The 16,519-nt window shown below is 40.1% G+C and overlaps 1 long non-coding RNA gene across 1 annotated transcript in view; it reads left to right on the top strand.

Moving 5' to 3' along the window:
• The window catches only part of LOC129408930 (uncharacterized), a 52,575-nt gene extending 37,590 nt beyond the window's left edge, over nt 1-14,985 (top strand). Inside the window, exon 4 of the long non-coding RNA XR_008632180.1 lies at nt 14,850-14,985. This is a non-coding gene — a long non-coding RNA (uncharacterized LOC129408930). The remainder of the gene's footprint in view (nt 1-14,849) is intronic.
• Nucleotides 14,986-16,519: the final 1,534 nt, after the last annotated feature.

Below are 16,519 nucleotides of genomic sequence, written 5' to 3'. Positions count from 1 at the left end.
ATTGGATAAGATACCAACTAAGCAGCGAGAAATGGGCTAAAGAGTGGGAGAAGACACATTGCTGGAGCCTGGATTTGAGTGGAGCTGTGCTATTGCTGTATATGATGAAATCCTTTGCCATCCTGCAGCATATGAATCAAACTTTTAAAAAATCGCAGTGTTTTTATTATGTTTATAGCTGTCAGTTTGTGATATTAAAATGCTCTTTTTTTTTTCTTTTTTCCATTTCTCCCGTTGGGTGTGGGATGCTTCACACAAACAGCTTGGATCTTTTTCCCCTCCATTTTCCTCCCATCTCTCCCCTGACCGTCTCAACACACACCCATCACTCTTGTGTTTATTGTTCTTGAAATATTTAGCGTGCGGGGAGATGGCGCGCTGATAGCCGATCTCATCTCCGCTACAAAAACCGTGCTATGTTTTGTATCTTGACACATTTAGACGGCAGATTTTGATGCTAGTAATCGGTCCGAGAGCTATTTTAATGATTGAGCAGTTTTGATAATACAGCCACATCACATGGTTCATCTTGGACTTGACACAGCTGTCGATGTGCAAATAACCTGCCTGAGGGCTGGTACACTGTGGGCCCAGAGAGGTGCAGGAGGCCTATGCTCTGAATACAGAAACATCACATCAACATCAACATCAAATCTCCACTTCACACATCTCTTGTCGTGTGGAAGGTGTAAAAAATGAGCTAATATACTCCCACTTTTCTCTTTTTTAGCCCCATTCAGTCCCATAATGAGGTTTGCTGCTTTATTGAGCATTTTATCACCCAGGATTGTATCGTTTTTCGACTTTGTGTCTGTAAATACAGCACACAAGCGCATATTAGTTTGCAGTAGAGCTTCTATGAGCAAAAAATAAATACATATAGTTAAAGGTGGAGAAAAGCATTTGACAGACCCTCCACCAGAAAAGTTACAATGCACCTTTAGTGTTGCAAAACTGATATTAGCAATGCCTAAATACACTTTTTGTAAGTTAAATAATAATAATGCATCAGTTTTATATAGCTCTTTTCTGGACACTCAAAGATGCTTTACACAGCATTATTCAGTCACTGCATTCACTCCAAGTTCAGTTCAATTGACATAAATTATACAAAACTTGATTTACTTGTTAACCAGATCAAAATAAAGTCTTGATCAAAATCAAAACAAGACTTAATTGGAAGACAATTTGGATAAAATCAAATAAAAAATCATAACCAAAATTATATTTTTTGATTTTAAAAAACAGAAAAGAAAATCCTCAGTTTGGTTGAGAACTTTTGTATAAATGTTAATGGTGCAATGATATCCAAATCTCTCGGTACGATATTATCCCGATATGCATCTCACGGCATATGTTATTTTGGAGAGGCTAATATAATTGTAGATGGGACACTTTTTTGCTTTAAAAATACCATGACAAGATTTTGATGTGAATTATTTCCATCGTAATCCCAAGATTTCAAGTAAAAAATATATTTCTTCATGTTGTTGCCACTGAAATGAATCATGGGATATGTAGTTCCCTATGTTTATAAGCAGTAGCTACTATAAAATAATGCATTTAAGCAAAGGAACTTAATTCAATATACTGTGACAGCCCATGATATTATTGTGAGACTTTTGATACGATATTTCGGTTATTGTTACATCCCTAATTAATGTGATATGTTTAGTTCTTTGCGATAACAGATATAGACCAATATTTTTTTTCAGTTATATTTTGCAGCTCTACTTTTCAAACTGTAATAGAGTATTTTCTGGTGTGAAATTTTAGGTTGTAAATTTTGTTCAATTAAAAAGAGTGCACCTTGTTTTGCTGCCCAAGGTTTTAATAAGAACAGTACTGATTGGTCAGTATTTACAGAAATTCTCATGTTCTGTCATACATATTGACTTCACGTTGTTGCAACCAGCTATGTATTTATCTGGATGTGGGTTTAGGGTTTTTGCTCAAGGACATAAGAATAGATAGGTGACGTATTACTTACAACTTATTTTTGTTAGTGACAGAAATGTTGATAACACGTCCTGATTTGTTTTTGATTCATATTTTATTCTATTATTTAGACATAGGTTAGTATAAATCCAAAATTTCACAAGGCCATAAATAATTGACGTGTAAGAAACCGAACAAATCTGTAGTTCTAACTCTATTACACTCATGCAATATCTTTTTAAAATACATCTATGTTTGATAAGCTCAGTTTATGGGTGCTTAGAAACAACCAACCAAGACTGAATTTAATAGCCAAGTTTCATTAAGGCCTGGTTAAATTCATGGTATAACTGCAAGTGTTGAAAAGAGCAGCTTACAACAAAGTTAAAAGGCGAACTCAAGCTGATGCAAGAAAGAAGTGTGCTCCGAATGATCCTAGCATGTGTGTTCATAAGATACAGATAAAAGCCGTACAGACTAGCGTGTGTCGTGTTGGTACCAAGCTCTTCTCTTATCGTGGGTTTTATACAGGGATTTTTAGAGATGTGGGGAAAATAAGCACATAAGAACAAAGGTATTTTGGAATAAAGCAGACGAGACAGAGCTGGAAATCAGTTAAGCGTGTCACTATTATAGGATGTGAAGCGAATACGATGCTTGTACTTTATTTTTCATTTTTATTCGGTTCATATGAAGTCTTAGGATAGTCTAGTATGGCAGCTTCTGTGTGTATTGTTTGTTCCATACAATTAACACTAGTTATGTTCTTTGAAAAGTATTTGTCGTTTGAGTTACATCAGGGTGTTCAAACTACGATCTGAGGGCCAAATGCGGCTCTCACACCAATTTGTAAAGTATTTATACCACTATGCCTTCGACATCCAATTACATTTGGAGACAGACTTAAAATTAGTGTCTGAAGACTTTTTAAAGATGTGGTGGCTCTGTAAAATCTATCTGAAAGTTTTGCTGCATTGACCACCTGTCTGTGGCGCTCTGCTACGAATGTTTTTAAATGCATCCCTCGGTGGAACAAGTTTGAATGCCCTTAAGTTACATAAATTAAAGGTGCGTTTTGTGACTTTTTGGTGGGGAGTCTATCATCTTTTTTTCTCAAAGTAGATCGCTGCTTTTATCTGAAATGTTTCACAGCATTTCTGAATTGCTCATTTTAACTTTGGTATAATTTAGCATTTTACTCTTATAATACATTTTATAATACTTTTTTTAAACCTTAGAAAAAGAGAAAATATAACCTCATACAAAGCCAAAGTAACCTTCAGAGGGAATATTAAATTTCCTGTTTTCTAGAGCATTTTAATGTACTAAAAACTGGCTAAAGTGTAGTTACATTTATGGCTTCTATATTATACATGCTCTAGGGAGGTCTACAAATTCATATTTCACTGTAATTAATTTATTCTTGTCTAAATATTATAGGACCTTTACACTGCCATGAAAACTTTCTCTTTAGTTTCACTTCATGATCACGTTATTTGTCTTCAATGCATGCAGGAAAACCACAATTAAGAATAATTAGCGGACGATTAAACATATTAAGATGCATATAATATGCGCGCAAATGTACAAATAAATTAGTGTAACTTAATTTGCAGGAAAACGTGTGCGCATTTGCAGCTTGTTCATGGGTCATTCACTTCAGCAAAAGCAAAGGAAGCGAAATTCTTCTTGGCGTGAAGCAAACACAACAAACATGTGTAGTAAACTTACATCCTAGTGTCTACATGCTGTCTCTGAGATGTGTTTATGAGCAAGTGTGGGAGGGAGGTGCGGTATTTAACTCATTTAGCCAATAAGAAAGTGAGATTCTATCTAAGAGAGTAATCTAAGGAACAAAGCAGAGCCCAGTTTTGTTGTTACTACATGTAGACTGACAGACACGACTGATAAAACTATCAGCATTTGAGAGACGTGGCCCCACTCATGCAGCTTGCGTATTCTGCGTAGGAAGATCCGGCTCTGACCACGTTAGATCATTGCTATGTGAACTAGTTTCCCAGCAGCATAGTGTAGTTGTCAGTCACATCCTCACCAACCACTCTACTTTGTGAAAGTGAAGTATGGTCATTAGTTTGAAGAAAACCAAGCTGAACACCACTGAAGAAGTCTTTTGACCAAATGAATACTAAAAAGGCCAGTGGACAGGGTTTGCTCAGCTCGGGGGCAGGCTCACTTGGCTCTAAAGAGGAGGCCAAATGGCGGAGGGCACAGGGCGAATCATCCAAACCGCTTTTAACTGGTTCAACACGAGGACTTGAGGCTGTCTCCACTCAGGCTCTGCCCAGCTGGTCTTCTAATGGCCCCCTCCCTCATAACCACGCCAACGCAGAGATTACGGACCATCAACTGTCCACTTCCTCTGCCCGCCTCAAGGCCAGGGTCTGTTTGGTGCAAAACTGAGATTCATAAAAAGCAGTATAAATGTGTTGAATAAGGATATTAACTTTGAAAGAATAACACTTTTGAGAGTTGCAAAGTTTCAAATTCCCAAATTAACTTTCTTATGTTTAATGAACTGTTAATTGGGGAGTTGTTCAGAGTTTGATTGCTTTCCCAATACTGTATTATCACTTATAAGTTGTGACAAATGGAAATTTCGAACTTCTGCTCAAGTTTGGCGGAAGAGACATCGTGGGCATTGCAGTAAATGTTCTTATAGTTATCGTTCTTTGCCAGCCACGTTTCTAATTATATAAAATTGTGTGTCCTTGTCAGTTTCCTCCTACTTATGGTTATAGAAAAATACATAAACATCTATTTGAAATGTAAGGGGTCTTTTTTCACCACAGTCTACAAGACACAGTCCTGAACTAGAAGAAATATGACCCCGATACAAACTCTTTACAACTTTAGTCATGTTGACCAGTAAAGTGAGTTTATGAAAATGTATCAAATAAAACTTGAAAGTCCTATATTATGCAAAATTGACTCTTGTGAGCTTTCAACCATGTTATAATGTTGTTTCTTCTCAAAAACACACCTGGAGTTGTTTTGTGTTTGAATATAATTATTCTGTCTACATTTCAAAAGCTCAAATGCAGTGTAGTGGCAATTTACAGCTACATTTTACAGGGTTGAAAATGTCAGCTGCAGACGCTGTAATGATGCGGTCACTGTGTCGGACTGTTGTGGTGAAGAGGGAGCTGAGCTGAAAGGCAAAGCTCTCGATTTACCCTCACCTGTGGTTATGAGCTCTACGTAATGACCAAAAGGATGAGATCGCGGATACAAGCAGTCGAAATGAGTTTCCTCCGCAGGGTGGCTGGGTGCTCCTTTAGAGATGGGGTGAGGAGCTCAGTCACACACGGCTTGGATTAGAGCCGCTGCTCCTCCACATCGAGAAGAGGCAGCTGAGGTGGCCCGGGCATCTGTTCCGGATGCCTCCTGTACCACTGGAAGGAGGCCATGGAGAAGACCCAGGACACGCTGGAGGGACTAGGGCTCTCGGCTGACTTGGGAACGCCTCGAAGTACCCCTGGAAGAGCTGAAGGAAGTTTCCAGGGTGAAGGAAGTCTGGGAGTCTCTGCTTACACTGCTGCCCCCGCGACCCGGCCCCGGATAAGCGGAAGAAAATGGATGGATGGATGGATGAAATTGTCAAATGATTCTAGTGAAGATGTGTGTCGAAAAACACATCGAAGCACCTCCTGTATTAGCACGACACAAGGTGGAACAGTGTTTTTCATTTGCCAGAAGAACTGAGCCTATGCATATGCCCCCCCAGCAAAAGACCAACCGCTATGCTAAATCTTTTATTCCTTCTGACATAAAGCTTTTACATGGAAAGTAAATTTGCTTTTGTGTCCCTGATGCACTGAGGTTTGAATTTATGGCATGTGTTGTATGTATTTGTTTTTCTTTTTCTTTTATTATTTATAGATTGTGCACAACCAGAGATGTGTGAACTGAATTGCCCTTTGGGATTAATGAAGTTGTTGACTGATTGATGCAAGGTGTGTGTTAAACATGTGTGAATTAATGTTTTGAACAAGGAAACATTATAATATAAACCCTTTTAAGAAATTCTCAAAATTGCCTGGAAATCACAGAAAGATAAAAAAAAAAAAAAAAAAAGGTATGATTTTGGTTACAAAATTCAGTTGCTTCATTCATCCGAGCTGTTTTTGCTGTCCATCTTAACTTGGAGAAGCAGAGTTACAAACAGACATATTCATGAGGGCTTTTAAAAGTTTCTCAACCTCCTCTGACCTTCAGATATGGCATTGTTTGAATTCATAAAGTGTGGATTCGAGATTCTCAAAGTAGCGCACTGTAGATGTCACACTGTCGCAAAGGGCTTACATCCTTCAGAAAATCTTAGACAAAAATCCCAGTACTGAATTTGACTTTGCTTTGTTCCTGAACATCACTTTATATTCCACAAAGCGCTTCCTGTGTCTTGGCAACAATGGCCACAATAATAATTCTCTAAAAATGCATTAATTTAAGCAGTGAACCTGTAAAAAGTGTGGTGGTGCCAGTGGTGCGGATTAGGCAGACTGCTTGGCTGGAGCCTAAGAGGATGTGGAAATTTGGGACAGTTTGCCCAGGGACATATTTAAGCTTCTTTTAGCCTTCCTCCATTTTCACCCACCCAATATTCAAACTTAATAAGCACATTACAGAACACCTCTTTAGCAACGGCATCAGTGACAACTAGGTCACCGCTTTGACACATTGAGATCAAATAATCAAAAAGGCTAATTGTTACTTTTAAAGGGCCCAAATTATGCTATTTTCTGATCTGTTACAATAGTCTTTCCTTGTTAAAAAACATACTCGGAGTGCTGTTTTGTTTCATTTACACAAACCCTGCTTATTTACACAGAGTTTTTCTCTCAAACGAAGACAGCGCCATCTGCAGTCCAACTTCCTCAGGACAGTATCCCAGGTGTGTGAGAGTAAAAAAACATCATTGGGACAGACGAAAACAAACATCGTCGCTGGACTAAAGAGGCAATCGAAATACGAAAACGTGCCCAACAGGACTATAAACCGGGACGAGGGGGCTTTTTTACTCTCACACACCTGGGATACTGTCCTGCGGAAGTCGGACTGCAGATGGCGCTGTCATCCTGTCTCCACCAGTAGGAAGACAGCGCCAAAACCTGTTTACTTCAGCTGACCGGACACGTCACAGCAGCATCACATGACCACTCTGAGGAAGAGCGCTAGTGAGCAGTCGAAACTGATGTAGGTATGAAAACAAACTCTTGGTCTGAAAAAAGAACCTAATAACATAAGAAAATACCCTGTTCCACCTTGTAATGTCATGTGGTAATACAGAAAGTAGTCCACTGTGTTTTTAAACTCCATACACCTTAATTGATGATGATTTCAGTCCCGGAGACAGAGTAATAGACAGACTAATTAATAAAGTTTAAAGGATACTCAAATGTGTGAATGAAACAAAACACAACTTCAGGCATGTTTTTGAGGAGGTAACAACATTCTAACATGGCTAAAAGCTCACAAGAGTCAATTTTGTGTAATATGGGACCTTTAAAGAATTTGACATGATTTAAACTTTGGAATAAAATGTAAGCCTCGCTATAATAGGCTGTTGACTTTGACTGTTCTGACCCAAGCTTGTGTTCAAAATCAGGCCCAATTAGTCAGGATGGGAGCTAATTGCCTGACCTTGTTTTAGCGGTTGCCCTATAGAGAGCTGGAATACATCTGCTTTTGCACTGCAACCAATTATGAAGATTGATTTGTCAATTTGCAACGACTGAACCAAGCTCTTTCCGAAAATAATAGTTTGAAGTTAGAAATAGAAATTGCCTGAGAGACGCGTCTGTGTGGCCTCATATGCAGGTGTCTGTGCACCGTGTTAGGCTCTTTGCAAGTGGCTGTCTCTTTCCAGGGGTCTCTAGTCATTATTCATGTGTATATAACAAATTATCAAAGTTTACTTTTTCTACTGATCAGTTATTTTTTAATACATTTCAGATTTCTATTTTTTAAGGATGCCTTGTGCAAAATTGACTTTTGTGAGCTTTAAGTCATATAATAATGCCGCTATCTCATCAAAAACATACCCGGAATTGTGTTTTTTTTTCATTTGCACGTGTTTGAGTAATCCTTTGTTATTAATCTGTCTACATCTCCAAAGCTCAAAATGCTTTGTTCCATTTTGTGATGTCATGAAATGGTAGTTTTCAAATTAATAGCTACCTTTTACCTTTAGTTCAGTAAAGACTGGACTGAAATGATCCAAATGATTCTAGTGAAGATGTATGCAGTTGAAGAACTCAGCCTAAATGTGCAGGGTTTGTGTGTTAAACATGTGAAGAAAAAAAAGAAAAAAACTAAACACAACTTCAGGTATGTTTGTGATGAGGAAACAACATTATAACAGAGATCAGAAAATATCCCGATATAGCCCCTTTTAATAAAATTGTACAACACTTACTTAAACAATTTAAGTGAATCATATTTTATTCCCATTTGAAAAATGATGCAACTGATCAACACATTTGGTTATTTTCACATTTAATAGAGAAATATTCAAACTTTTTTGGCTCTAAAATCATGTTATAAGACACTTTTGCAGTAAGCACTCACAGATCTCTGCCAAAGCTGGAGGCAGGGAAAGCACCGGATCCTCTCCTGCTTCTTTGTGCAGGAAACTCTCGCCTCTCACTAAACTCACGATGACCTGCTCAAACCGTCTTTCCTCTCCTCACACAGCCTTACCCTATGTCTCTTTTCATCAGCAAAAACACCACCAAGAGTTCTTTTAAAAGTCCTAAATTCACAAAATTGACTCTTGTGAGCTTTAAGCCATGCTATAATATTGTTGCGTTCACATGTTTGAGTAATGCTTTTATTTGTCTGTCTATATCTCCAAAGCTCAAAACCTTCTGTTCAACCTTGTGATGTCCTGCAGTGGTAGTTTTCAAGTTAATAGCTGCCTTTTTACCTTTAGTTCAGTAGAGGTGGGCAATTCCAGAGCTTCTAGTGAAGGAGTTTAAAACACAATGGAGCACTCCCTGTATTACAAAATGGAAGAGGGGGTTTTCCGTTTGAGACAAGACCTCAGCCTAAATATGCAGTGTTTGTGTGTTAAACATGTGTGAATGAAACAAAACACAACTCTGAGTATGTTTTTGATGAAGAAACATAAACATAAATTAGAAAATAGCGTAATATGAGTACCTTTAAACCCTATTTAAGAACTCTAAAATGCAACAATATTGATGCACATTGAATGATTTGGCATGCTTTGGTGTACTTTGGTCTACAGTCCAACCTTTTTGGACACACGCTGACTGGCCAGTGAAGCTTGCATCCCCATTCTGTCAATCAGCTTCAGCCTGAACCCTGTAACTCCGCCCTCCGTCCACCCATGGCCTCTCGCACCTGTCCACCATCTTCTGCATCAAATCTCCAACATTTGTAAAACACTGACGCTGACGGTAAGAGACAAATCACCACGCCTCAAGCTTTTCCACATCCTCCTTTACAAACTTTCAAAAACCTGCCACATAACTCAAAGCCCTGCTGTTTTAAATCACCATTTCTGCTTATTCCTGTTGGCGCTATGGGGGGAGGATGCTGGTAAACCACTGGATAGCACATGGCTGGTTTCTTTGGTCATGTTTTTAAAGGTGTGATTGTAAATTCGTGCTTGGGGGAAACTGTCTCTTGCAGATGGTGCCCAGGTTTCCCGGCGAGCTCTGTCTGCCACCTCGGTTTGGGTTTGTTTGCATGTTTGTGCGGTCCTCTCAGTGTGCGGGCCTATCTCCGCTCCTGCCTGTGTAAGCATATGTGACATGCTGAATCTACTGTGGGGCTAAGTCTCTATGAAGCGCTCCTCAAAAACATGTTTACCTGCTAACATGCTCCAAATATTTACATCTGAGGTTTAGCTAGATCAGCTTTCACGCCCAGCTACTTCAAATGGGGTTCGGTAGCAGTGGTAGTTTTTTCTGGTTGAACTTGGGAAATGTAGTCGCACACATATTCATGGATGTATACAAAATAAAATAACATAAAGCTAAAATAGGTTGGCGAAGTGAAAAGTACTGGATATTGGTTCAAATTCATTTGAAATTGCTCCGTATTTCAACCATATTTCAGCAGCTATTGATGGGCTTACAAGTTGGGACCATAGATTGTATATATAAATGGACGTAGCTAACCATGGGGGTGATTTCGGGTCTATTGACTCTGGCCCCAGTTGACTTTCCACTGAAAAAAAATCTGTCACCCCTCTCTCTGTAACGGCTACACTGAGTCTCGTCATTTTGGTCTTAGAGTGTTCATATTACCGTATTTTCCGGACTATTAAGCGCACCTGAATATAAGCCAACTAACTTTTGACAAAATTATAAAATTGTACATATATAGGTCGCACCTGAATATAAACCACAGGTGTGCACGTCTTTAAGAACTTTTTCAAGTTCAGGCTGTCTGCTTTTATCGCCTCTGAAAGCTTTTGTCGTCTTTTAGCATTGAGTCAGTTCGTCACGCTGCCGTCGCCAAAATCTCACCTTCGACTCACTGATGCCGAGCTCATGTGCAGCAGCTCTGTTTCCTTCGTCCACACCCACATCAATCGCCTTTAACTTAAACACTGCCTCATCTGCATTTCTTTGTGTGTTTTCCATGAGGAGGATGTGGAGGATGTATGAAGCACAAAATACCCGTTCAAAACACAAACAAGCATCTTCCTTGGCGCATCACCCCCGTCTCTCCCTGTGCTCTACTGTGCATGTCTCCTGCAGAAAGAGCCGCGATCCTGTCTGTATCATGTTAGTGTCTTGGAGGATTTCAGCAGATTTCAGACTCTTTTGGGAGCGAGGCTACTTCTGTCAATCAAGTATGAGTGGATGTCCGGCTACTGAAATTTGAGATGTTTCTTCTCGTCATTTATGCATATGGGTAAGATGTATCCCCCTCACAAATGTTCATTTAGTGTCATAACTTATTTTATCACATGACGATAAACTATTTGAGTGCACTGACAATATCGTTAGCTAGTGTAGAAACTTCATGTTAACTCTAGATCCATGTGTGAACTGCTCAGACAGCATCTGCATCTGCTATGTTGCCAAACCACAGACCGTATAAATGAATGGACAATGTGCCAAATAATCCGTCTATATATTAGCCACATTGTTTTATTAACCACAGGGTTCAGAGTGTGAGGAAAAAGCAGCGGCTTATAGTCCGGAAATTACGGTAACCAACTCTACATAGTCCTGGTGTTATTTGTTTTATTTGTTGTTTATTTATTTTATTTTTATTATATCTGTTTTGTCTATAAATAAATTCCTATTCCTAATACAGGACTTGGCTTTGCCCTGTAACTGCTAGCCTTGTGAGCTTCAGTTGACTGGAGCTTGATTATTACCTTAGCTCAGTGCTTCTCAAATGCGCGAGGCTCCGTCAAGGGGGGCGCGTTTGACCTCGGGGAGCATGCTTTTTTATTTTTTTATTTAGATTTTTTTTTACTGTCTTAAGGGCCGTTCACACCAACGCGTCAAAAAACGCCTTGACGCCTCTATTTGGACGCGTTTGCATTTGAGTTTAGACGACCCCGACGCGCATCTTTGACGCCGTGGACGAACGGGACAAAAGTACTTGATGCGCGTCAGTTGCCCTGGAAACAAGAGCCCGGTCCCGCTCTTTTTCCGAAACAATGTCAGACCAGACTGAGAGTGTTTTTATGACATAAAACATCAACGGAGGAGATCGGGTCGACGACTGGGGCGTATATATATTTCTACTCCGCTAATGACACTGGATCAGTCCCGGTCTCGTCCTGGTCTAATACCGGTCTAGTCCCGGTCTGGTCCCGGTCTAGTCCCGGTCTAGTCCTGGTCTAATCACGGTCTAGTCCCGGTCTAGTCCTTGTTTAGTCTCGGTCTAGTCTCGGTCTAGTCTCGGTCTAGTCCTGGTTTGGTCCTGGTCCGGTCCTGGTGTAGTCCTCGCGATCGGCTCGGTGATTGTGGCGTATATATTTATTCTCCGTTCATGTTTGTGGTTCTCGTTCTGGTTCTCGGGTCTTGCTTCCTGATAATAACGTCGCTGCGTCTCTGGATACTCGTCCCTGATTGATTGACGCGGCGCGTCTGACGCGAAAAGTTCAGCATTTTCAACTTCTTGATGCTGACGCCTTGGACGCGCGTCTTGGCCGCTGACGCCAAAACGCTGAAGACGCGCTGCGCTGGACGCCAGATTCGCGCCGCGCTGACGCTGAAAACGCGCCGCAAAAACGCAGGACGCTCTAGTCGCGCGTCCACATAGACTTTACATAGAAAGTGGACGCTTTGACGCTTTGGTCTGAACGGGCCTTTAGAATAAAGTGCAATTGCACTTCCACTACATTAGGGGGCAGAGCGCTCTCATTGGCAGAGTGTGCGCAGGGAGCATTCGCTCGGTGGTGTAGGAGTTTTGTTTGCACTGAGCATGCGCGCTTTGCACACAGCACAGAGTTTGAGTATGAAGTGTAGACACGAAGTGTAGCAGACCCTCAAGTGACACCATGAAAAAATATTTAACAGGGATGAGAAGACAGGCGGAGAGAGACGGAGATAAAGAGACAAACGAAAATCTCCCGAAAGCTAAGACGAGGAAATATGACGAAGCGTATGTAGCGCTTGGCTTCACTGTGACTACGGTGGGAGACGAGGAAAGACCGGTGTGCTTACTGCGTCTAAAAATGTTGGCAGCCGACAGCATGAAGCCCAATAAATTAAGGCGTCACTTAAATACATTACACCCCAATCACTCTGATAAGCCGGTTGAGATTTTTCAGCGAAAACATGCCGAATATTGCCGACAATCATCCCGCTTTGTGACTGCTACTTCAGTAAACCAGCGAGCGTTGTTGGCGTCATATAAGGTGGCAGTGTTACGCACAGGTGCACTTATAACAATTTTATAGACAAATGATACTATCTATAGTCACGCGGGGGGGGCATGACAGAAAATAATTGAGAAGCACTGCCTTAGCTGAATAATTTTTGGCTATTTTAGTTTTAATGGGAAAAATTGGAGAGGCCAGAGGAATCCCACCCAGGAAGCTCCTTTTACTGTGCTAGCCGCTCACTGTGCTGACAAAAAACATTATTTTCTAGTACTTTTGCCAGGCTGTCTCATGCTTTGACTTCATGGAGTGGTTTTGCTTTTGCCGTTCACACCTCTTTTCTCAACAATTTGCATCAAAGGACGATGTGGTGACAGTTGTTCTCACACTGATCTCTCACACTAAAGTCCTTGGCGATGCCACAGAATGTTTTTTTTTTTTTTTGGAAAGAACAAGGTATTCTATGTGACATGGAAGGAGGAAAGACGGATTTAGTTGAAATACTTTTGTTGGTACATATGAAGGCATGTTGTGGCACATTCCTGATAATTACAAACATTTTATTTGATTATTTTTAACAAGCATAACAAAAAAAATCTGATAATTGTCGTTACCCACACCTAATCCTGAGCAATTTTGTCTGCGAAGAGTGTTTTCTTTTGACTGACACATATAAGCCACTTAAAGGTGCAAGGTAGGCTGGTACTTTTTATTTAACCAATCGCTGCTATTTGGTCATGACGTATGTAATGCGCCGCTGACAGGACTAACTGGTATATTAAGCTTTTCCCAAATCCCATAGGAAGAAGGGCAATAACGTCTTTCCCCCCGATAAAATTCACCAAACATTCTCTTTGTTCCGGCTTTAAATCCTTGATCTCGGAATTGTTGCCAACACAGAATGTATAGCTCTTTGCTGATTGACTGGTGCCCAAACTCGCACTTCTGGGGTCTTTGCGAACCGTCTAGTATATTCTGATTCCTGACCTAGTCGCAGGAGAGAAATGAAATTGAGCAGTGGCACTAGGTGGCGCCAGCCTGGCTAAGAGACAAGTATGGCGCCATCAGCATTACTGAACAATCACATCACTAAGAAGATGAGCAGGTAGCAGAGCCTCCACCAGAAAAGTTTCAAAGTGCACCTTTAAAGTCAGGATTGGACTCTGGCACGGTCTATAATATGCACTTAAATTAACAGAGACTTCTCACTGAATACACGCACATATTAAAACACAAGTTACATTTTGATGGACCTCCAGAGAATGACTTCCTCGGGACTAAACTGCAGCCAAGCACTTTTGGACAGTAAGTGATATGTGTCGGACAAGGTGAGGCTTGGACCTTGGTGTTTTATGACTGATAAAGACCTTCTATTTATGAACTCCGGCTCAGAGTTAATGAAGCATTTTATATACTGCGTTTACAAGTGAATACAAGTGTATTTTGGGGAGAAAAATATGAATGTGGTTTATACACATTTTGACACTGCAAAATGCTTCTTGTGTTTACTTGTACTTGTGTTTTTTTGTTTTGTGTTTTTTTAACCAAGCTACATAAATGACATTCAAGAAGCTATTATGGATAAACTAACATGATTTTGTTTATGTCTAAAGTTTATCCAGGCCCTATCCCTCAATGTATGTCCATAAACACTATTTTGCTAACTGTTCTAACTAACCATTATTTGTCTTACAATGGGGAAATTTCAACACAAATCATTCTTCATAACAGAAGAATAAAATAAAAATAGCAGTCAAAATTCAAGATAACTTGTTTTGTCATATTTCACAAACATTTGTAATTACTGTCTCAGGTTATAGCTGTGAGATTTTTGAAATTTGAGAAATCTGAAAATATTGCAGTGGTTGTTAAAGAGATATACAGTGCACCTTTAATCCACGCCTAAAAATGTAGTTAAGATTTAATAAGTGCATAACTTTTTGTTTGGGAGTCCGTCACCCGCTTGTTGTTTGGCATTAAACAGATTTACCTTACATTTATTCAGTTACAGGTATCTTAAAAATATCTAGAAAGACAGGCATTCTGACTGAGCGGGATTGTCTCTCCACAGATCTGACCTATAAATTTGTCTGGTTTGGTCTCCATAAAGATGAAGAAAGGTTTAATGCCATACTGTGAAACATTCCAGACAAAACAACATCTCCATGAAGAAAAGCCTTTGATGGACCCTCCACCAGAAAATGAACACGATGCACATTTAACAAAAAAATAACAATTTCAGGATAATATAGAATAAATAATCCTGACATTCCACCTCAAGCTGCGTGGTTTGAATCTCTATCATTTGTTCATTCATTTTTCAAAATAAAACCAAATAAAAGAAAATGAAAAAAAAAAACTAAATGAAAAAATTGATAATGATTCAATTTTTTCAGTTTCCATGACTTAAACTGCGATGCCGGACTGAACCAGGACTAAACCAGGACTAAACCAGGACTGAGTGTGCGCCTGCGTAGACTCAGGTGATCGGGACTGAGACTGGGACGGGGACCGAGACTGGGACTGGGACGGGGATTGGGACAGGGACCGAGACTGGGACCGGGAACGGGATGGAGACCAGGATGGGGACCGAGACTGGGACCAAGACCGGGACCGAGACCGGGACCGAGACTGGGACCAGGACCGAGACTGGGACCAGGACCAGGCCCAGGACTGAGAAGGAACTGAGACCAGGACTGGTCCCAGAATCATTATCCGTTATCAGTTTTTTCATTTGGTTTTGGAGACAAATAATGAAGAAAATAGTTGTTGGTTGTTTTTTTGTTTGTTTGTTTGCTTTCTTATTTTTGGTTTTAATTTGAAAAACTTAATTAACGAATGATACACGGATTGGTTCGACATAACTAAACCATAAGACCCATATAAAGCATGTCTGATAACTGATTCATAGCTCAGATTTTTTCATTCATATCCATGTGAAATCTTGCTCGCCTAAACCCTCTGAGATGCATACAAACTACATAATATAATAGAGATGTTCCTATTATCGGACACTGGCTATGAAAAAGACACATAACTGACCACAAGTGGGCTTTCCCGCTCATATATGATGGATTGTCTTGCCTTATCCTCTGGTGGTTTTGGACCTGTATTTTTGGTTCTGTGCACAAAAGGGGGAGCAGTCACCAGGGACAGTTCTGCCTGGTCTAATCCTCCAAGTCCTAAATCTCTGGTCTCAATCCAGTTTCTGAACAATGCACCTCCGAGCTTTGGGGAGAAGCAGAGCCCATACGGAACCACGAGGGAAGGCTGAAACTGGAATTCTCTGCTGCTAAAGGAGCTGTAATGTAATCCGGTGTGAAAACTATACACTGTTCTGAGAAAAAGGAATATTAAAGTGAGATTTTTTTTGGCTGAACCACTGTGTTTATTTTAGGATCTTGCACAAATTGGCCAAAACATTTTCAAGGCTGTAGATGAGGAGGTGTGAAAAACAGCACATGTAATAATGTTTATTTATGGAGTGTTTTCCTGGACATAGTTCCAAAGTGTGTTCCACTTCAGAACAACAGTCTTATTTAGCACAGTGAAAAATAACAAAATCATAAATAACAAAAAAACAAAACCTTGCAAGTGCTTTTTAAATGACCTGTCTTATGCAAAATTAACGTTAAGCCATGTTAAAATGTTGTTACCAGAGGTGTGGACTTGCAAATCGTGACTTGGACTCGAGTCAGACTTGAGTCACTATTTTTAGGACTTGAGACGTGACTTGATAAA

Source organism: Boleophthalmus pectinirostris, unplaced genomic scaffold, assembly GCF_026225935.1.
Source record: "Boleophthalmus pectinirostris isolate CB_2022bp ecotype Guang Dong unplaced genomic scaffold, ASM2622593v1 HiC_scaffold_18, whole genome shotgun sequence".
In the NCBI taxonomy this organism is placed as follows: Eukaryota; Metazoa; Chordata; class Actinopteri; order Gobiiformes; family Gobiidae; genus Boleophthalmus; species Boleophthalmus pectinirostris.
The sequence above is the reverse complement of the archived record's forward strand: the minus strand, read 5'-3'. Positions and strand labels throughout refer to the sequence as shown.